Source organism: Melanerpes formicivorus, unplaced genomic scaffold (assembly GCF_026170545.1).
Source record: "Melanerpes formicivorus ecotype bairdi unplaced genomic scaffold, bMelFor1.0.p_v2 SCAF_2, whole genome shotgun sequence".
Lineage (NCBI taxonomy): Eukaryota > Metazoa > Chordata > Aves > Piciformes > Picidae > Melanerpes > Melanerpes formicivorus.
Window position 1 is genome coordinate 44,328,567 of NW_027142354.1, and position 23,758 is coordinate 44,352,324.

The following is a 23,758-nucleotide window of genomic DNA, read 5'->3' on the forward strand; positions in this document are numbered from 1 at the left end:
GGCTTGCTGAAATAACAGTACTGTGTTTAAATCATCCATCTCCTCTAGGCTGTTAAAGATTTACAACCCTGGAATTTATTGTCTGTTTGTATTCAGCTATTTTTTTCAATAGATATTTAAAGATATGGCTTTACATCATAGATTATTCTTAATTTTTTTCCATGGGAATTTTAAGGCTAAACAAAAATTATTTTGAATCATCAATTTATAATGTAGTCCTGCAGAATTCTGTAGTATTTCCAAAGGCTGGAACACCTCTGTTATGAGGATAGGCTGAGGGAGCTGCGGTTGTTCCACCTAAAGAGAAGACTGTGGGAGGACCTTAGAGCTGCCTTCCAATACCTAAAGGGATCCTACAGGAAGGCTGAAGAGAAGCTTTTCATAAGGGTGTCGAGCAACAGGACAGGGGGGGAACAGTTTGAAGCTGAGGGAGATTAGATTTAGACTGGACCTTAGGAAGAAGTTCTTCAGTACAAGAGTGGTCTGGAACAAGTAGCCCAGGGAGACTGTGGATGCTCGGTGTTGAAGGCCAGGCTGGGTGAGGCCTTGAGCAACCGAGTCTAGTTGAGAGGTGACCCTGCCACGGTGGGGAGGTTTGAGTAGATGATCCTTGTGGCCCTTCCAACCCTGACTGATTCTATGATCCTGTGATCATTAAGGTCCCTTCCAACCTAAGTCATTCTATGTTTCTATGATTTGATTATTTCAGGATGTTCCTCAATATCTTTCTTATATTCCCTGTTAAAAAAAAATAGACAAAACCCCAAACAAACATAAAAACTTCCTCAAAAACAAAAAAAGGCACAAATAATAGATATTCTTCTTGTAGATCTCACTTTAACTGAAAAGAAGAGGCTTTTATCTCACTGGTTGTCTTAGAGCTCTAAGAGGACTCCCTGTAAACATAATGAAGACTCAAAAATACAGTTGGGTCATTTAAATTAGGAGCCTTATTCTCTTCCTCACAGTATAGTTCATATTTCCGCAGATACTTCAGTCCAAGTCCAATGTTGTGAATAACCCTGACTGTTTCTGACCACATTCCGACATCACCCAGGCCCAGCTATATGAAATATACTGAAAGCATGAAACCAAGTCCATGAACTAGCACTTTTGTTAGACTCTTTTTACCATCATTCAACAGCTGTATGATGTTTTCAACAGCAGGAAGGAAAGCAATGATAACTTTATGCACAGACAGTTTCATCTTCATAGATTAGTATGTGAGATTTAACTGTCTTGTAAAATTTAATTGGAGGGGAGCTAATGGTTTCTGAACACTTCTCATGCCCGCCATTGCTTCCAAGATTTTGTTTTGTTACTTATTTAAAGGTGATCATACCCTTTTGTGGCACCCCTAGTACTTTCAGTTATTTTTATTAAAAATTCACAGTACAAAGTGTCTGAAGTACAGAGATTTTATAATGAGCAGCAAAAGTGAGAGACACTTGATTAGGCTGTGTAACTACTGCTTGCCGATTACTTTTAATTGGTGAAATAACAAATCGATGTTTTATCTCTTTAAGCTTTTGACCTAATAACTGCACTGTTTTTCATGAGCCATCTCATTTGGATACAGCTCGAGGCTTTCTCAGTGGTTTTGTTCACAAACTTGTAAATAATTCTCTGGTCTTAGTTCATAGAGTCATAGAATGGTTTGGGGTGGAAGAGACCTTTAAAGGTCACCTAGTCCACCCCTCTGCAGTGAGCAAGGGGGTCTTCAGCTGGACCAGACTAGTTATTAGTTATTATACATTCCTAACAGTGCACTTAGGAATCTCTTGCAACATACTGCTGGTCTGGGGGTTGGTTTGTTTGATTGTTTTTGCTTTAATACAACACCTGAAGTTTTAGTCAAACAAAAGATTTTTCTCTATCCAGTCAATCTATGCAAGTGCTGTAGAAGTCCTGTTAATAGAGGGATTATAAACAAAATTCAGGTGTCCTACTACTGAAGCACTGGCATCTGTTTTGTATTCAAGTGTTGCCGACCAATTTAATGTAAATTACTTATTAATTAATTTATTTACCAGTCCTTGGAGAACGCTGTAGGATTTCCTTGTAGAAGTGCTCATTCTGAGGGAGGTAATGCATTAAGGTGAAATCCATGTAGATATTTTCTGCTGAAATTTTGTCACTAGCAGAGCAGTATTAGTACAAAATAAAAGGAATAGACAAAAAATGCTGAACCCACGTCATCAACTCTTGCACTTGTAAAGAACAGAACAAACAGAAGAGAACAGATACCTATATATTTTGTTAATATTTATAAGGAATCAAGCTGCCTTTCAAATTTGTACTGAAGTAATGACTGGTTTAATGGATGTAAGAGTGAGTTTTAAATTATTTTTTCTGCTACCCCTTTCCTTGTGAATTTTAAAAAACAGAATGCTGTTTTGTCAGCGTTCACTACTGATTGGGTATTCCTTGCATGGCCAAATTCAGCCCTTGGGTGATTGACATGGATTCTTCCAAATGAGGAGATTGCTCATGGATTTGTAGCTGCTGTCAGCTATGCTGACCTGTTTGCAGCTACATGTGATGCTCAAGCTGGAGACTAAAACATCTTGTTGAACAGTAATACAAACAGAAAGAATCATAAGAAAAATTCTTTCTAGTATCTGAAAAATACTTCTAGTAATGAAAGAGCAGGATATTATCATGCTAGATGCTTAATCTGATTTCCAGCAGCTCTTCAGATCACAATATATTTAGAAAGTTTTCCATTTACAAACAATGAGCAATCAAACATTAGTTAATTAAAATGCTTTCAGTGGTGAAGGAAAATATAAAAACACATAAAATTATCAAATAAAAAACCCCAAGTGACTAATTTGTCAGCCTCACCATCACTTTACATGTAGCAATGGCCAAGTTATCCCTACACTGCATATTAATCAATTTTACTTTTTACAGCTGATAAGATATTCTCTAATTAAATTATGTTTTAATTGCCTTTGACTTCTAATGTAAGGAAAATGACAATATGCTTTCCATTAAAATACTCCCGTCTCATTTCTGTACACAGTGATTTTCATTATGCAGCTAAGAGTTGTTCCACAGTGGCATCAAGGCCCTGCATTTTCCCCTTAAACAACAGTTCTGAAACAAATGTGGGGTTATTGTCTGTATCCTAATATATCCTTTTAACTGTTGTCATTCTCAGAGTTATTCAAATAGCATCTTTAGAAACATTTGATTCCGTGTGACTGCATTTACAATTAAAATGCCAGTCCTGGAAAACAACTCCCTTTTTTTTTTTTTCCCCACACTGATTTGCTTACTAATTACTTTTCAAAGTATTTTTTTTTAATAAGAGTATCATGAAGTTCATAGAGAGAAGTTGTATTCCTGCTTTATGATAAGAAAATTAAAGTTAATTATAGCACAGAAAAATGTGCCAGAACTAGGACTGTAGATCCAGTTCAGCCTGTCAACATGGGTATGGTTGTCCTGTATGTGATAACAAGCACACAAGGGCTGTATTGATAAACAGACCAGATACATGACATAAAAATCAAAAAGGACTCTTCTCCAAGTATCCCTTCCACATCAGCAAAGTGAAGGGTGGGAAAGCAGCAGGTAATTTCTTGATAGTTCCTTTTCTTCAAAATTCAGAAAATACAGGAATGTTTTGGGGACTGGTATTCGGACGAGTCAAACCATACTTCATCTTAATTCAGCTCAGAAGTAAAGAAAGGTAAGCAAGATATAAACAGACACTGCTGCAAGATAGGAAAGCAAAACCAGAAAAACAACAACAAAGAGACAACTTCTTTCTCTGGGCTTTGAGATAACCAGACTGGAGGAAAAACTAAGTGCAGCACTTAGTTTATTTTCTGACCCCAAAATTAATTTCTACAGCAGCTGCAAAGAAAACATCACCTCTGGGCTGTATACGAAGATTTCTGTCACACAATTACTCAATATTTAGCTTTCACTCAGTCCCCTGTGGACCTAATACTATGTCCCTTGCACCTGGTTTACAAATAAAGAAATGCAGGAGCCATTCCTTCAATGAACAGATAATGATACAGCCAATTCTGAGATATCTGATGTGAGTATTGGACATTTTAGTCCCTGCATGAGTCCTTAATCTCCATAGAATCCACAGGAAGAAAATTATTTGATATGAGAACCTTTGATATTACAAGTTGTATTTAACATTTCAAGGCTCATTTGAATCAGCTCAGCTCACTGAACTGTTAAAGCATACAGGACAACACATCCTGGAGAGAGGAAAAACCTATAGATGTGTTTTGTAGCCTAAAGGTATATTACAAAAACAGTCATGAAAAAATTAGTTGCTGAAGATAAGGCCCAAAATTTTATCAGTGCCATTCATTTCAGGAGTCATCTGACTTCTGTAAGGCCTGGTGCCTTACAGAACAGACGGGTGGATGGATCGGAAGCAAAAATACTGAGATTTTTGTGACGCCCAAGGGAACTCCTTAAGGCAGAACCAATACCTGCAGAGTCAATTAAATTTTGTATAGATGCAAAATACCATAAAACTGCACCATGATTCCTTTCCCCCTGTTGTAATCATTAAGATTTTAGAACATCTGAGTTTTCAGTAGAGATGCACAGGCAATAACATCTACCTACTGTGCCTTGGCAATGTACTAATGGCTATTGCAAAACACTCTCTGTAAGCATTAAGCCAGGTTTCTGCCCACCGCAGAAGTAAATGAATGAATGAATGTGCTTTTACCCAGTTGTGCTACCCACGTTAACACATTGTTTTGTAACCTCGGTATAAAATGGGAAAAAAAAACCCAACCAACAAATAATTTCAGGGATTATATATTTTGTGGTACATCGAAGACAGAATTCTGAACTGAAGGTTTTATGCCATTAGGAAAGTGTATCTTTGTGCTACTCAAAGTACTTGGCTTCTAAATATAGCGGTATAACAAGAGTGCTTTCTGCAGATCTGTCTTTTTAATTAAGTATATATGCTGATAACGAACACATCCTGAGGCTTCACTTAGGTGACATTCTCAGTGACCCAGTGGGACACAGTTGGCTGGGGATAGCATTTCTCTTAACAGGCCTTAAAGATTAAACTTGCATTTAGTTTCTAAGATCAGCGCAGTTTTTGACAAGACGCTTATTTCTATTGGTGGTATGAGGCTATGGCAAAGAAAAGGTATGATATAATGTGCACATTTTCTTCTCATGGTCAAAGAATCAAAAAGTCAGACAATTCAGTGGAAACAAGGCATATTTTAAGAGGAAACCAAACTACCTGATGATTAAGCTTGTATTTGTAGAAAGAATAATTATATACAACTGGAGTGGTACCTCCTAGGGAGCACAAAAGGATACAGGGATTACTATAGAGGAAAGTCTTGCACAGGCTCTCAAAAGCCAATAAAATTCTGTGTTAATTCGCATCAAGGTGTGGGTCATGTCCTTGAAAGAACTGTGATTAAAATCAAACCTGAGCTTTTCAATAGGTATCAATACAGGGGGAATTAACACATACCTTACAAGATCTTTCACAACGGCAGTCAATGTGCATGCTTTTAACTGTTCTTAATTTTATTTTTCTTTTCTTTTCTTTTTTTTTTTTTTTTTTTTTGATACTAGGCGACACTCCAAATCTGGTGGAAGAGGTTGCAATCTACAGAAAGCTGGTAGGTCAAATTTCAAAATTATATAAACTCTAGTGTAATTATACTGACAAAAAAAGACATAAGCGGTAAGGTAATGAAACTTGCATTTACTGGGTATTCAGAGAATATGCAAAATCACTTAAATTTACATATTGAGGGGGAGAAAATGTGGTTTAGCAGAGGCAATTAACATGAGAAAGTAAGACAGATGCTGTGCAAATAATTCATAATGAATAATTTCTTTGCTCCATTTTGTGTTTGCAAGTTTTCCAAACAAACCAGTTTTCTGATGTATATGTTCAAACTGTTTGCTGAATAATATCTGTGCATAATTTTTGGCTGTAATTCATTCAGAGCTTTTTGAATATTCAAGCTTTTTTATTTATTTATTTTTTTTGAATGGGTTTGTAGGTCGTGCAACACATTTCTCTTTTTGAATTGCAGAAACATAACTTATAGGTTCTGCTGTGAATAATCACAATATTTAACAATATTTGCATCATTATTTTACCAAGCATTCCTGCTGGTAAACTCATTTGTTAAAATAATCGTGGAAAAGGAGATGCAAACAAAAGCAAATAAATTAGCCAGGCATCCTCCCTTTTGTTTCTCACTTGAGAAAAATAATTTGTGCTGTCCGTAATTCTGTTTGTCTTTAATTAAAATCTATGACAAAGCTGAAAGCACGAAGCCATACTCTTGGAGGTACTCATGTTTTATATGGCTGTAGCATAAAGTTACAGTTAAAGACACAGAGCTCCTTGACAGAATGGGCGTGCTCTAGCTTACTCTGTATGTTCTTGTTTGCTGTTTTCCTGCCAGTTGTGCAGATGCACAAATGACAAAGCAGTGTCTCAATTCAGGTATGCTCTTTAGGATCACCTTTTGAGGAGCTGACATGATGGACAGCTTGTGCCTCCACTGATGTTTTGGCTGAATTTCTGTCCATTCTGTAGCCAGATGTCATATCAGGTTCTGCTGTACAGCATAAAGGAGAGACTTACACGTAGGAAGATAATTAAGATAAATATACTATTTGCTGGCAGTCAAGGTGATTAATTGAGAAGCAAAGCTTCATTATGCCGGTAGTAATGCTTGGTATCATGGACAGACACCAAGTGTTTTTATGGCCTGTTGTTAGAAAAGTGTTGAGTTGAATATGAACAAATTACTGAAAAAAGGCAAATTCTGTCTTCTTCCATGACAGGAATATATTCTTAATTATGTTACAGTAATCTTTATTTGGAATGCAGCAAAAATCAGTTTTCACTTCTTCTGTAAGTGTAGCAGGTTATCAAACCTGAGAGACTGCAGCATGCTTATGATAAATTTTGTATGATGAACTCAGTGATGAGCAAAGTCCATTTTTAGAATCTTACTAGCAATGGTAAAGATATTTTGTATTTTTGTTTTATTTTGTACATAATCTTTCTACTGAATATGTTTCTTTTTCATTTACTATTTCAATAGTGCTAATTAGAAAGTATTAGTAAGCAGAGTTTCACATTTCTAAGAAAGCAGTGGGAGAACTTCAAGTTCTCTTTTTGAGGTACCTTTATATCCCATTTATGCACTGGCACTGAGGATTTGACAGTCTCAGCTTACACTTTTTTTTCTTGGGATCAGAAATTAGCCTGGGAATAGCTTATGAAATGAGAAGTACAAAGTATCCTCCAAACTTTTCTAACACTAATAGGACAGGAGAATGCAGAGAACATATAAATACAGTTTCACAAATGTCAGTTTCAGTGTGAAAAGTTCTGCCATTCACAGTTTCAGTGTGAATGTTCTGCAATTCTCCTGTTTCACACCGAATAATATGAGAGCAGCAAGAAATTATTTTAAATAACTTAAGTATATCTCTGTGTCTTTGGAAGAGAATGGAAATGACAGAATAATTTGCTTAATAAGTCCTGGTGTAGCAGTGTGTTAACCAGCAATTACAAGATCCTTTGAATACAAAGAAAATATGTCTTTAATGAGCATGGCAGAGTAAACAATTGTTTGAAAATACTGAAGAATAAAAATGCAGTGACATTAAAACTAGAAGGAAATTGTATTTCACTAGTTTGATAGAATTTTTATAGTAAACATTACTTATTTTTTTATTTTTAACTGAAATATTTAAGTAAGAAACCAACAGAAAACAGCCATTCAACTAAGTTAGCTGACTGTATATTCTCATTTTCCCTTGGGTTGCTTGCCTTCTCCTACCACATAGAATCACATAGAATAAACCAGGTTGGAAGAGACCTTCAAGATCATTGCGTCCAACCCATCAACCAATACAACTCACCTAAACCACTAACCCATGGCACCAAGCACCCCATCAAGTCTCCTCCAACGATGGTGACTCCACCACCTCCCCAGGCAGCCCATTCCAATGGGCAATCACTCTCTCTGTATAGAACTTCTTCCTGACATCCAACCTGAACCTCCCCTGGCGCAGCCTGAGACTGTGTCATTTTGTTCTGGTACTGGCTGCCTGGGAGAAGAGAACAACATCCGCCTGTCTACAACCTTCCTTCAGGTAGTTGTAGAGAGTAATAAGGTCACCCCTGAGTCTCCTCCTCTCCAGGCTAAGCAATCCCAGCTCCCTCAGTCTTTCCTCATAGGGCTTGTGTTCCAAACCCCTCTTTAAATTCCAACTTTATAAAACATGGAGATATAGTAAACCTTACAGTTAACAATGTTTTGTTGTCATCTTTCCTATTTATCTGCAGCTTAAAAGAACATATTATTGAATGTAGGTATTTTGGTAGAGACTGCTATAGCATGTTATTTTCCTAGGCATTCTAGATTATTCATCCTTGCACATATAATTCCAGCTTTAACTTCCCATTCTTCTGTGGCTGTCTTCATTTCTCTTTGCACTGCAGGAGTTCTTACTGGCAGGAGTGATAAATGAACATGTTTCTTTGCATTATACATATTTACCGCAAATAAACTGTGTATACCCTATCACTTTATAAATCTATTGCCCAGTGCTGTTACAGCCAATCCATTAAATATGGGGCTTCTTGTGGACTGCTCACTGCAGTTTAGCACAACAGATAATGGAAGGAGATCAGGCATGAAAACTTCTGTATCTTGCACCTTTCCTCACACAAAGTAACTGGTAACAGCTGAGCTGATCATCCCTCTTTCATACAATATTCAGGACATAGGTATTTAAACCATGACCTTGGCAGGACTGGGCTGTCTTATTTAGGCAGTAGCAAAGATGGGGCCCTGATCCTGGATGAAGTAGTTGGATTTTGTTAGAAGATAAATGAAGGAAGTGAATGCTTTTGTGTGATTGTGTAGAACTTTATTTCAAGGAAAATATTTTGCATTAAAAGGGGGAAGAAGAAGGACTATAGCATAAAAATGAGTCAGGAAAGATGGAATTAAATTGTAGTTAAGCAAATGCAGATTAAAATTGTTTAACTAATAGCTTACTTAAAATAACACCAATTACATAGTCTCTATTATTTCATTACTTTGGTGAAAACGCTGTGCAAAACCACAGAATTTAGGCTAGATGTTGGGAAAATGTTACTCCAACTGAGTGAAATTTATCTTGTTCTATTATTATTTCATATTTCTCAAAATTAAAACAAAATATTGTTCTACTATATATTCTAATGCCAAGTGACCCTATGAAAGTTAAAATATCCACTGATATATCTTATTTTTAAGTAACAGATTCATTGAGGTAACTAATTCCTCCCCCAGTCCCCAGAGTGGGCTTATTTATAAAAGGCACAAGTGCTGTTAGTAAAGTTTGCAAGGGCATTTTATGTAGGGATAGAAGCGTATCAGCTAGAAAGAAAATGTCACAAATTGCATGTCCTATTTTGTATACTAGACACTTTTATTTTGACGGGTTTTTGATCTTCATTACTCTTTCCCCAGTCATTGGCTGTATTTTCGCTCACACCTTCCAGTAGATGATATATCTGCATCTGTTTACATGCCTATTGCTTAAGCATACTGCTAACCTAATACTGGTCTGGAGTCAGATTTTAAATCTTGTACTGACTGACAAATTTCACTATTATGCAAATTTTCTACTGCAATCTTCACACTTTGATAGTTTCTTTTTTCTTCCCCCTCCCCTCCCCCCTTCTCTGTGTATAATTCTGGATATATTATTTGACCATATCTTGTGGCTAAACCAGTTAAACTGACTTTTTACCTTGACTAGATACTAGAACTGTCTGTGAGTTGTTGCCATGGTCTAAACTTAGTTTCATTTACTGTTGTTCAGAGTGTGCAGCTGTGGTATACCCCGTCCATACCAATACCACATCACAGAGGGCTGGGGAAAAGTATTTCTGATAGCAGAAGTAAATGTTGTTTTTATCCTTAGTTCACTTAGTCAGTGAAATCATTGCTACTAACGGGAATGGTCCCTGACTTCCACAGTTTTGAAAATAAGCACCTTGTAGCATTTCCTCCCAGACCAAACATGCAAAGGTGTTTCTATATGCAGACAACTACATAAAACATGTACTTTTTCTTTAATGTGATACAGTGTAACTTCTCAGTAATTGCTGCAGGAAGACAAGTGCAACTGTTTATCCTCTGGTGTCAGAGTCATTAAAATGGCTAAGAAAATTAACACTGTTATAGCTTGCAGTTGCACTCAGTAGTAGTCAGTAGCTTGCAAAACCAAACTGAAGACTAGTTAGCAACTCTATCTTCCGTTTCTGTTACAACAGTAACGAGAGTACAGGCTTCAGTGCTGGGGAACTGGAATCTAAAACATGCATTAGAAACAGACATGACTCTAGTAACTGGATGGGGCAGAAGAAGGTAAGACACCCACATCCTGATTCACATGAGTAAGAATTGTGCTGATGTTGGTGTATTTAATTTAACATTTGTATTAGGGGGTTAGGATTATCATGTCAGCACTCTTAGCACAGTAACTGCAGTGGAAACAGTGCATCTCACAAACTCTTCATGAGTGACCACCAAGCATTGTTTCCTGTGAGCTGGACAATTTGAATGTAGACAATTCTTTTCAGAGCTCAATGAATTCTCCCTCTTGATCTGCCAGATGAGCAAAGGCTCATCATTTTCTTACAGATGCTAGCTCAAGTTGGCAGCCAGATTCTTCATAATTCCTTTGGATTATTTGTGATGTGTAGGGAAAAGGGGCTTAGGTGTGTTAGTCTAGAGTTTCACATATGTAGAACATACTGTAGACATGCACCATAGCAGACAACAGGTATTCTGCTGAATTGTGCATGGGGTGGGGGTTTCATTGGGGATGGCTGTGCACACCAAACAAGCTCCTTGTTGGACGGGAATTTCTCTATAGAAAAATGATCCCTCTTTCAGCACAACAGTGCTTTGTTGCCTATAAAATTCTTCACATTTTCTTTACTTTCCACTGAGCAGGTATTACCCACAAAGACTTTCCATCTTCCCCCCCCCACCTCCACCTTCCCCCCCACTTCTTCTCCTGGAACTGCAAACTTGTTGATGGCTTTGAATTGTTCGGAGCCATTCAAGCATATAGCAAGTAGCTTTCTACCTGCTCAGTACTTCCACTTGAGCCATTTCAAAGACAGGCTGTAATTCTTACAAGGTAGAAGGGCTGGCTGTAGAAGAAAAAATAATTGCTGAAGGGACTACCTGAAAATACTCATACAATCTCAACACCTTTCTCTTTTTCTTTGACAAATTACATGCAGCTTCAGGCAATATTTAAGAGGTCAAACCTGCACCATGTTTACTGAATTACCAAAGATGATAATTGCAAAGTGTTAAAAGTCTTGATCCTGCTGCTCCCTCTTTGTTGGTAGCTCAGTGCATGATACTTCTGTTCCATTGTGTGGTTGCTGTTCCTTGGAACAGATGCTTCCATGCATGGGTTTTTTTTCCTACTTTTTTTTATAATCCGGACTAGTGTTTGGAGGCTGTGTGTCTGCAATTGCAGCATAGGATTAAGAATGAAAATAGGGCATCTAAATGAGGTGCAGCTAATCATATTCCAGTACGTATAATGGGGGAAATTGTCCCAATTAATTAAAATAATCCTCTTTAGAATGTGTTAAAGCATTTAAGAGACATTTCTCAGTAAGATAAGCTCTCTGTTCTGAAGAGTTGAGTCCTGCATAGTTAGAGTGGATCATTGCATATCATGATTTACAGCTTACCCAGTTGCAAAAACTATGCCCATCATCTGGTGTGACCCCTTGTGTAATGGCAGCCAGTAAACATCACCTGAACTTCACCCAAGTAACCACTTCATCAATCCCATAACTTGTGTTTGAGAAACATTCAGAAACATTGCCAGTTCTATTTAAAGACTCCAAGCCATACAGTATTTGCATTCCATAGGTAAAATGCTTCAGTCATTAATTAGTTGCAGTATTAAAATTTCACCTTCATTGTACAATGCATTTACAGAGCATCAGCTTCCAGAAATCATCTTTAATTAGGCCAGTTTTGATCAAGTTATAGCAATGCGTGTGGTGGAGCAACAACATACTAATAAAGGAGTGATGATATAGAAAGACACATGGGAAAACCAACAGTTCCAGGTTATAAAATTCAAAGGCTTAAAAGGCAAAGGGACAAGCATCTAGCTTTTCTCCAGAAAACTGCAAACCTTTTGTGTTGTCTCCTCTTTTCCTCTCCTTTCAAATCACACTGAAGATCAGTTTTTCAAATAAATGTGGGAAAGAGAACCATAGCTCTTCTGAAAGTGGACAAGGCGTTCCTATGTCAGCAGGTGCTGTAACTGAGAAGGTGATACTAAGAGAAACTCCAAAGATACTAGGGACCACAGGTTCTAGGCTGTGCATCACGGCCCTACCTTTAAAGCATCTCAGGCAAGGAGCAGTAACTAACATAGCCAGGAGGAAATAGGGCAGTGATACATCTGCAGTCCCATTCCTCAGTCACTAAAATCTGAAGAAATGCACTTATATTCACTTGGACATCACTGCTTGCAATTTGTTCTTGAAGACAGCCACTTCCATTCTTTCCCCCAAAGAAATAAACAGAGCTAAAGGATTTGAAATATGCTAGAGAAGTAGCCTCCTGTGGTCACCATTTACTTACTAATCAGTAGTTAAAGAAGTCTAACCCAAAAAATCAGGTATTTAGTTTATTCTCTGCAGCCTCATGCATATTCTGCCTCATGTCTCCTATTCCCAGGAGAACACCCTTACCACCAGATGAAAGGGATGGGAACAAAACTCTCGTCAAAGCTGTAATACCACACCTAAAAGAATCCAAGATCGATTTAAATTGAGTACAAAAGGAAGGGAGAGCATGGTTCCTTGTCTTCTGTTATGACTCTTACTTTAGGGAGAAGACATGGTTATCCTTCTAAAACATTAATTGTCTCTCAGATATTCTAATTTTTATATAGTGTGGACACAAAGTCAGTATTCTCACACTGATCTTAGTGACAATGCCTAGACATCTAACTTCTGTTTATTTTGGCTGTTAGTCTCTCTGATACCCATCCACTCACACCTATCATCTTTAGAATAGAATAAACCAGGTTGGAAGAGACCTTCAAGATCATCGCATCCAACCTATCACCCAACACCACCTAATCAACTAACCCATGCAACCAAGCACCCTGTCAAGTCTCCTCCTGAACACCTCCAGCGATGGCGATTCCACCATCTCCCCGGGCAGCCCATTCCAGTGGGCAATCACTCTCTCTGTGTAAAACTTCCTCCTGACCTCCAGCTTGAACCTCCCCTGGTGCAGCCTGAGACTGTGTCCTCTTGTTCTGGTGCTGGCTGCCTGGGAGAAGAGACCAACCTCTGCCTGTCTACAACCCCCCTTCAGGTAGTTGTAGAGAGCAATAAGGTCACCCCTGAGTCTCCTCTTCTCCAGGCTAAGCAGCCCCAGCTCCCTCAGCCTCTCCTCATAGGGCTTGTGTTCCAAGCCCCTCACCAACTTTGTTGCCCTTCTCTGGACATGCTCCAGCAAGTCAACATCCTTCCTAAACTGAGGGGCCCAGAACTGGACACAGTACTCGAGGTGTCCTCTGCCAGTGGAAGCATACATTCAGTCATTCACCAGGACATACTCTTTTCTGTAAACTGCCTTCCAGAAACAATCCCCTAACCTGAAAGGTAACCTGTGTTCTTTTTCACTGAATACCTGACCTTGACTTCACCCATTCTGTTGAACAGATGAGGCCCTCTTACCAAGGTGTCTGGGTTGGTCTGTGCCATTAACCTGTATCCATCATAATTGACCATCAACAAATATTTGTTGCATGGTATTTAATGAGCCATTTGCTTATTCTCTCTCAAATCACTGGTATATTAAGTAACTTTGTAGTAGTCTGTGTGTCACTGCTAGAAATACTCCAGAGAGCTGAAGACTGTACAGGCTAAACATATTCTGGTTTTTGCTAATTTCTGTTTAACCATCATAAGCATCAAGCCACCTGCTTTATGGACTGCTATTATAGACCTTTTCCACTGAAACTTGCATTGCATCAAAATGCAGTTTGATGAGATTTGTTTTCCATCTGAGTGTAATTTTCAGTCTTTCTTCCTAATACGGACAAGTCACTACTTAACTGCAACAATTTTTTTCATACATATCTAACATCCATTTTTGCAGTCTACTTTATTTTCAAGCACAGAAATTATTTCCAGTAAAGCAGTTATCATAGCATCTCTACAGAAGTCTCACTACAGAATCAAGACATCACTATGCATATTACATTAAAATTTTGACCATATCATTTGAGACAAGAATGCATCTTGAAGTTTGTGAAATGCCACAGAAAAAAGATGAGGGCAGGGAAAAGTGGCTACATAGATCTTCTTTACCCCTGTGAATAGATGCAGTCCTCAAGCTACAGCATTACATGCAATTTACCAAGTTCTAGTAGTATGCTCAGCTCTCCCCTCTTCTCAATTAACCTTGAAAAGCTGAGAGATACTTCCCTGCTGATATCTGGATTGCCCCTTAAAACTCCTGCTCTTTGTTGACAGTTACAAAACTACAGTTGCAGTTGGAAAATTAACTCTGCTGTAGTTTGTCCGTAATCAGACATTTACAGTACACATCTCCCAGCTACAGGTAATCCAGAATGCTTTAGTTTATTTATCCATACAGATTTCCTATTTTATGGAATACAGACATGAATATTGTTACATTTGGGCAGCATTGTTAGCCCTGTTACCGTGCCTTACTCAAAGCTCTTATTACCACTGTTCTTCCTGTATATCCTGGTGAGTATAAGTTGCTATACTTTCCTCTTGGCCTTGCCATGAATCTATAGTTTTATGAGTTGACAGCTTGTCTCTAGCAGTTCACCATTCTCTTATTTCCTGATCTACTCTGCTGTAGTGCTCCTTTTCTTTGAGGTGCTTCCATAGATGTGTAGGCAAAAGGGAAAACTTAAATATTTAAGTCAACATTTAATCATATTTTGCAGAAGGGATAAGTATTCTGCACAATATTTGGAAGTAACGTTATAGAGAATGTGCCGTCTGAGGCTGACCCACAGCCAGGTCATGAAGAAGAATATGAAAAGTAAAGTGATTCTGTTTCGAAGAAGTGTAAAACAGTTTGTAGAAACGTTTCTAAGTTGTGGCAAGAAGGCGGAAGCAATTTTCTAAGTTTTTCCCTTGGTGAGGTTTTGTGGATGCTTTGTTGCTGTCAGTTGCCCTTGCCCGCTCGCCGCGCAGGGCCCGGCCGCTCGCAGCAGTAGCCCGCACGCTGGGCTGGCGGCGCGGCAGGAGGCGCGGGACTGGCAGTGGGACCAGGCACCCGGCGCCTCCCGCTGCCTCCTCACGGCGGCTCTGCCGCCGCCTCCTCATGGCTCCAGCGGGAAAAGGCCGGCAGAAGCTGCGGCCCTCCACGAGGGTAGCCTCTGTCCTTCCCCTCCTAGTCCTCAGCTCCACGCTGGGGCGAAGGGACAGGTGTCCTGACGCCAGCTTCCTCTGCCAGGCTCCTGCCCATGTCCACAGTCAGTGCCGTGAGCCTAGTTTACCCAGCGGAGGTGAGGGGCCTCCCCTGGTCCTGCGCCTCTGCGGCAGCTCTCGGCTGGGGCAGCCGCTCCGCTCCGCAGGGGGCCGGGCGCGGAGCACTGACGCGCGCTATGCGCAGTGACGGTCAAGGCAACAAGGACACCCGGGCAGCGCTGCGGGAGATCGCGAACCCGAGCCCGCGGCGCCACGGTGGAAGGGCTGCCGGGGCTCACGGAGGCGCTGCTCGTGGGCTGCCAGGGCAAACCGGGGCACTGGCGAAGTGCTGCCGCTGCCGCCCTCAGAGCCGCGCCGACCCCGGCAGCGCGCAGGGGCCCCGAGCGCGCGCAGCCGGGTGCCGAGCGCCGGGATTGGCTGGCGCGGCCGGCCACGGCGCGTGCAGCCGGGTGCCGGCGGGGCTGCGGCCAGAACGCGGCTGGCGCGGGCGGCTGCCGGGGCCCGCGCTCCCGCCCGTCTTCAGTCGCCTCGCTCCCGCCTGCCGCCTAGCTCCCGCCCGCCGCGGCCGTTCCGCTGCTCGTCGCACCGCGCCGCTCCCTGGGGGCGGTGGGAGGCTGCTGCTGTTCCCGCTGCTCCGCTCCTCGGGGGAGGGACGGGACGGAAAGGGAGAGCAGAGCAAAGCAAAGGAAGGGAAAGGAAAGGAGAGGAGAGGAGAGGGGTGTCCCTGCTCAGTGAAGGAATCCGCACCGGTGCTAAGTTATCTCCCAGAGACGGTGTGAGGCTCTCGGGCTGCTCAACCTGCTGCTGCTGGTAAATGCTCTTCACTTCTTACTTGCCTACATGCTCAGGGCTCTCCTTACTGCTCTCTATTCGGCAATAGCGCCTAAAGCTGCAGCATTTCTGTCTCTGTCGCTCCCCTCCTTTCTACCACCCCCCACCCCCTCTCGCGCCCCCCTCTCCCCCTCCCCTCGCCTTTTCTGCAATTGCGTTAGCGGAGTTGACAACTTCTGGTGTGTGCTTTAAAACCAGGCAGTAAGTGTTTTCTTTCCTGAAGCCGTATATTTCAGCAGTTGGAGAGGTCATTAGTTGCATGAGTTCCAACGAAGGATTCTCTGTGCCTCTGCAATAAGTGCTGCTGCTTTTCTGCCCGTTCTCATCCCTAATCGCTGGTACTTCTTTTATTTTCGCGGTGTTTTAACGTTGTGTTTGGTGGTTTTTTTTTTAGCTGCTTCATTATTTTATGTTTCTCTCGTTTCTTTTAAACATTTTTTTTCTGGCATTGAAGTACGACGTCTCTTGCCCTCCCCTTCCCCCCTCACCCCCCGTTTTTGCAAACGGCATGGGAAGGTATCGCTGATTCAGAAACTATTGTCCACAGTGCGCCTTGGTTAGGAGCAGGGAGCGATAAGAGAAGGCAGGCATTTGTATTCCGAAAGGGAATTAAAAGGAAAAAAAAAAAAAAGGTTCCTTTGCCTCATTGCTGTAGATTTGCACGAAGCAGTAAAAGGACAGCTATATGGTGTTGTTTGGAAAGGTAATAAATGTAGAAGAGCTTTAGTGTTTCATGGTGCAGCCCTGCAATTGAGGTGTTTCAGAATTGCACTTAATAATAAATTCATAGCTGTGGAGGAAGAGACTGCCGGCATGTATCGCGTACCTTGCTGAGACAATGTACCAACGTGTGCTAACACCAGACCAAGTCCCTGCTAGACCTTGTATGGAGTGGCAGTTTGACAAGATACTATTCTGCTTTTTGCGTACGTTCAAACTGAAATTGAAATAAGGCAGCTTAATGCATGTGAATTGAGCTCTTAAATCTTTATCTCTGAACCAGACTCCTTTTTCAACACTTCTTGTTAGGATGTTTGTAAATTCTAGTGTAAGCATTTATCTTCTGTAGCAATTTCAGATGACTTGATACTTGTAACGTGCTTTTTGTGCGCCCCCCCCCCCCCCTTTTTTTTTTATTGTTTCCATGTTTAAGTGTTCTGTCTTCTTACAAGGCTCAAAATGTAATGGCAAGTATTGTCTGTCTCTGTGTGTATGTGTGCACATAAATATTTATATTATTATATATATAATCTTTGACTTGTACTTGAAAGGTACCAAACCATGTATTACATAGTGAAAACAGGCATTACAGTTGAAATGCCAGAACAGAGTTAAAGGAGACTTTGTTTATAATCTTTAGTTGTATAGGTAAAGGATTATATAAGGACAAAGAAATTCAAAATGCATATGTTCTCTAAAGAAGTCAAGTCTAGAAGTAGTAGTATTGCACTAATTTAAGAAAATGAAGTTTCGCTGAAACAGAACTGAATGCAAGTTGTCAATAAGTATTTTTAGTTGTCTAATGTCCTCTCAGAGCACTGTATTAATGCTGTTTGAAATGTGATGTGTTTAAAAATGTAGTCTGTGTTAAATGAAGAGTTAATGGAAAAGTGCTTTTACCTGTTAGTACAGTTACTCTGTACATGTTAGTAGTCAACCTTGGTTGCACAGCCTCAAAGTTTTCTTTCAAACTTCAGCAGAATTTAGAGAAAGGTGGTTCTTTGTTCAAGACATCTGTATTATCATTCAAATTATACTGATTTGAGAACCTGGTGAATCTCCACCTTGCAAAAAGATGACAGGTGCTTTTCTAAGGGGCTTATGTAAGTGCTAGATAAAGTGGATTTTTACAGGGGGCTGACAAGCTCGAGATAGGTGGCATTGTCAAGGTTTAAAATATGTATAAAGTGTGATTGTGTTTGGGCATCATTCTTTTGTGCACTGGCAAATCAGTAACCAGGTTGACAATTAATTAGCTTGGCCCATGTGCTGAGGTTTCTAGTCACTGAGTAATAAAAACTATTCATTTCATATACTACATTGGTGTAGCTTGTTTGGTACTCAGAATGCCATCTGCGAGGTCTGAACTTTAATTCATTTTGAGAGGAAAACTTTTCTAGCTGACTCACAGAAGCAAATTCTCCCCAATTATTCATAGAGATTCATCATATTTTTTCCTACAAAAAGAAAAAAAAAAGTTTTGATCTAGATGTTTGAATTTTTATTCTGCTTCCTTTTAAACATGTCCTGCTAAGACAGTGCTTCTGTGATAATTTTCTACATACTTATTTTTTATGTAGATAATAAAAATAAAAGAATCTTGTTTCTGTGTCATCAGATTTCAGCTGTTTATGTAGCTTGGGGAAAATTAACACATGAGTACCGCTAGTGGTGGTTTCCTCTAATTAAATTGGACTGTATTTTAATTTTTAGTATTTTGTAATAAAAATCACAGAGCTGCATAAGAAAATACAGGAGGCACTTTTCCTTGTTAGGTTACAGAGATTGACAGAAGCATTGATTTGAGGGGGCTAATAGTTAAATTACTTTGCCCTTTAAAGACCCTTTTTTATTTCTGGGTAAACCAGCAGTGTGTGTATATACACATGTATCACCTTGTGATATATTTTGGTCATGGCTTTGACATTTTCCTGTCAAAGACTGTCATTTTGGATTTTGCAGGCAAAGAAGATTTATTGTGAACAGTATTACTGTTAGAATAAATAATGGTGTAAGCTGTTGTAGTGATCTTGTGCTTAGAATTATTTAGAACAACACAGAAAAGGGAAAATATTTGTTCAGTTCAGTCAAGGTCAATGTCTAGACTTTCTTGTCTGAGAGGTTAAACTAAGCTGAAGGTCGAATTAGATGGAGACAAAGCTCAAGCCACTGTTAGACCACTCAAGTCAATATACGGATGTTTGAAAAGCTGGTTTGTGTTTGTTTGCAGTTTATTGTGAATTTAATCTCTCAGTCCTTAACGTGTTTAGCAAAGGGCGCATGTAGGAGTAGCACCTCTGGAGCCCATGCTTACAGATGAGACAAAAAATATTAATATTCTTTTATGTAAATGTATAGTTCTAAAGGGTTTGTCCTCCCCTGCCCCAGGTCCACAACAGGAAGTGCAACCTTAGAATAGAAATTAAATTAATTTCTACTCAAGTGATTAAGATAAGGTGTTTCAGTCCCAGTTTGGTTTTTCAGAAGGTTAGAATTTCATAGAAATGGCAAGTGTTCTCCAGGATAATTTTTCTTTTCTTTTTAACTATACTTTATTTAAAATTTTACATGGAAAGAAGAATATCAGGAAGAATAATTTTATATAATACTTACTGGCCTACAATAGACAAGATATTTTTGCTGATACAAACATATGCAGAACTAGGCCACACTTTCTGACCTGAGGTATCACATCCCAGAGCCTTCATACCAACTGATAGTATCTCATCTTTCTAATACCTTACTGCACAAAACAGCTGCTCTTTGCTTTTTGTTTGTGTAGGAGGTAGAGTATGAGATGACTCTGTCTGCATCAGGCTGTTACAATGACAGATTGGATCAAATCTGTGTCCTGGTTGTCTCTCTAGCCTCAAAGAGCTCCTTGTCCTGATCCTTATTCAGTCACTTAGCCGAGTGGCTACAGCAACATGTAAGTGTTTTCTGCAGTACAGTCTCAGCTAATCTGTGTATGGATTTAAGAGGTAATTTGGGGCATTCTCTGGTAGCTGAACTTTATCTCACAAATTTTGGTGTGCATTTGGATCTCATAACTCTGTTGAAGTTCAAACCCATTGTTTTAAATCCACCTTCCTGACTAATTCACTACGATCAGATATAAGCAGAAAGTGCACTAAGCTTAGATACTCTCCATTTATGTATTTATTTAATAGATTCTTTTTGGTGGAATTGATTGACATTCAGTATCGAATAGTAATAAATTCTCTACTTTTATGTTTATTGCTGAATGTTAATAACATAGTAGTGATCCAAACAGGGATGTAATTACAAGTTTTTCCGCAAGAAGCTGCACAAGTGTGCATTATGAACTCATGTTTAGCTGAGCAGGTTGCAAGTGGATATGTGACGCATACACCAGTGGCAGCGTTCAGACAGGTTCTGGGGTCATAGTTAAAGAAACGCCTGATCTTAAGTCATGCTTCTTTCTTTAACTCAGAAGCAGGTTTCATAGAAAATATTTTTGTTTAATAAATGGAAAGTGAAGTTGCAATGAGGTGGGGAGCTGGCTTTGACTTTGGGGATTTTTCATTTGTCAAGTAGTGTGGGGAAATTAAGAACAAGGTATCACCCTGTTTGAGTAATAGTCTTCATTGTAGTTTTGTTTTTAAGGGACTTCTTTGGCATAGAAGTATGTACATTTAGGCTGAACACTAACCGTAATCCTCCAGAACTACAGATGTGTGTTAGAATTGTATAAAACGTATGAGTAGCTGCTCTTGAAGGATTTTGATGGCAGTTTGGAGCACACCGTTTATGTCTTCATTAGGAACTTTAAAAGCTTTCGGTTGCTCTCAGTTCTCCAGATTTATCTGTTTTTTTCAGCCAACACAGGCAAGGGAAGCACCAGAGACCATTCTGAGGGGCATGTGAGTCTATCAAAATTGTTAATTAATATATCAGTGAAACACTGTATGGAAATAACTTCTATATACAGTCCTTCTGGAAGTTTCTGCGTAAAGTATGTGAAGAGACAGCATTTGAAGCCCTGTACCATGGCTGTGCATGCAGAGCAGGCACAGTAAGCAGAAAAACTTATGGTTTCATGCTGATGGGCTGTTTGAGGGAAGCAGTGGAAGTGACAGAAACATATTGGTCTTCTCTTGCTCATCCTTATTCATGTAAGGCTTTTGTGAGTACAGGTAGGGCAAATTTTTTGAAGCACAGCCTGAGAGATTCAGAGCAGCTTTTAGTGTGGATATGAGCTCAGGTCTGCCAAAATTTAGCACAGCACCTTAAACCTTGCAAGTCATTGTTTTACCTCATTCTGCATATGTACAAGAGCAAACAGCTTGTCTCCATGTGTGTACTTCTGTGGTTAGCTATGTAAGAATCGAGATGCCTCCTGAGGAGTTTTATGTGTGTTTTCTTTAGACTGATCATAAAAGATCTATTTTATGTTTCATTATTTTATTTAAGAGGAGAAAAATGCTTAGGAAAGTCACTTTTCCTAAGCTAATGAGGCTGGGAGTGTTGGTTCTGTTGTGGTTTTGAATGGCTCTGTAGAGTGCTACATGTAAACTGTGTTGTGGATGATGTAAGTTTAGAGGTGCGGATAAATGGTAAGTGGAAACACATTCTGCTCTGAAGCCACTATTACAGAGTAGTATAGGGCTCATGTGTAAATACACATAAAACAGTAAACCCTAGAAAGTCCTATTAAATGGAAGTAACAGATTTTCCCAAATCTTTTTGCAAGTATAGATTGCCTAGTGGCTTTTCTAATCTCTTTGAAACACAGCTGTTGACAGCTCCAGTATTGTACTGCATACTAAAAAAATTGGTAAGAACCTATTTTAAATAAACAAACAAAGTAGTTGACTATTGGACACTGAGATACTTGAACATGTCCAGAGAAGGGCAACAAGGCTGGTGAGAGGTCTGGAGCACAAGCCCTATGAGGAGAGGCTGAGGGAGCTGGGGTTGTTTAGCCTGGAGGAGGCTCAGGGGAGACCTTACTGCTCTCTACTGAAAGGAGGTTGTAGACAGGTGGAGGTTGGTCTCTTCTCCCAGGCAACCAGCACCAGAACAAGAGGACACAGTCTTAAGCTGTGCCAGGGGAAGTTTAGACTCAAGGTGAGGAGAAATAGTAATTGGGCATTGGAATGGGCTGCCCAGGGAGGTGGTGGAGTCCCTGTTCAAAAGAAGGATTGGATGTGGCACTCGAAGCCATGGTTTAGTTAGTCATCACGTGTTAGGTATTAGGTGATAGGTTGGACTCTGACGTCTTTTCCAACCTGGTTGATTCTATGATTTAGAAAGGTGAAGTACTTGATGCTGAGATAGAACAGTGACACTAGAGACAAGATTTTTGATCTTGAAAATTACGTTCACTTTACTTATTACCGTGATCTTTCTAATGTTATATGAAATACTGTGTTCAAATCAGATTCTGGAGAAATGACATGTTGCCTTAAGACCAATGGAAATAAAGTGGCAAAGGTAAAAACTTCACCTCTCATAGCATAGAAGTAAGTATTCTCTAGGGAATAATGTTACCTGTTTCATACTTGAAATATTAAATGAATTCTCTCAACCAAATTAAAACAAGTAATATGCAACATAATACACTTAAATATTAAAAAAAACCCCAAATGTCATTAAAAACACTGATCAATGCATGCTGTTTGGCTAGTTCTGTTGTCACTGTGTAGATACCTGCTTTTACTATTGCTGAATAATTGGCAATTAAAGAAATTAAATTTCCATCTTAGTTCATAGTTGCATAGATTACATGTTTGCGGGGGTGTATGTGCCAGGTTCTTGGTGCCTTTGGTTTTGGTTTAGTGCCTAGGGACATTGAGAAAGCCATGGTCTTCAGAAGCTGCCAGGAATAAAGTCTGTAACACAGACCTTTCTCTTAAGACATTTTCTTACCTTTTCTCTACATAGTTTTGACACAGAGAAAGTGCTTTTATAATTTTCTGTGTTTTTTGAGTGAGAGAGCTATGGCTGGTGCACTGGCTTTGCATGAGAACATACCAAAGTGAACATCCACAAAACCATGAGCCCATAAAAGGATAGGGAAGTGTTTTTCAATTCTTAACATCCCTCTTCACTTTATCCTGCATCTGTGACTGCAGAAAATCTTTTGAGACTAAAACCTGCATCTAGGCATTTCAGTTAAGGCACCTAACATAAGTGTACATTTGATGTGTACATTTCATATTTAAGTCTTTCCAGGGAAGATTTATGAGAAACAAACCATCAAGTTGATAATTAATAGTCTGAAAAGCAATGTATGGTAACAGAGTGTATAGCATTGGCCACAAAAGGAGATAAGCCCTTTTTTCCTTTTCTCTCCAGCTACTTGGGGGCACAAGAGCAATCTGAGAAAAAAAGTGCAGTGCTAAATGTGGAGGTCACAGCTTTATTAACCAGTACTGAAGTATGTGGTATTCCAGTGCAAATCTTAGCTGACACTAATGGCCCCACCTATGGAATAAAGAATAAGTTATATGCCTGTCTGTATTTTCAGCTTTCCTACTTCCCAAGAGATGCTGACTTAAATCCAGAACATTGTTGCCTTAGATGCTGACTTAAATCCAGAACATTGTTGCCTTAGATGCTGACTTAAATCCAGAACATTGTTGCCTTAGATGCTGACTTAAATCCAGAATATTGTTGCCTTCTTTCTTCTGTGGAACCTACTTGAGCTTGAGA

General features: G+C 39.7%; 1 protein-coding gene across 14 annotated transcripts in view; it reads left to right on the forward strand.

The window, feature by feature from the left end:
• The first annotated feature begins 16,138 nt into the window (after positions 1–16,138).
• TENM2 (teneurin transmembrane protein 2) overlaps positions 16,139–23,758 on the forward strand; it is a 686,412-nt gene continuing 678,792 nt past the window's right edge. For 13 of the 14 annotated variants that reach the window (XM_068158288.1, XM_068158315.1, XM_068158323.1 and 10 more), the window contains exon 1: positions 16,139–16,339. The gene's annotated coding sequence lies outside the window, so the exon portion shown is untranslated. Of the gene's footprint in view, positions 16,340–16,682; positions 16,699–23,758 lie in introns of those variants that run through there. The other variant, XM_068158296.1, reaches the window with a different exon arrangement.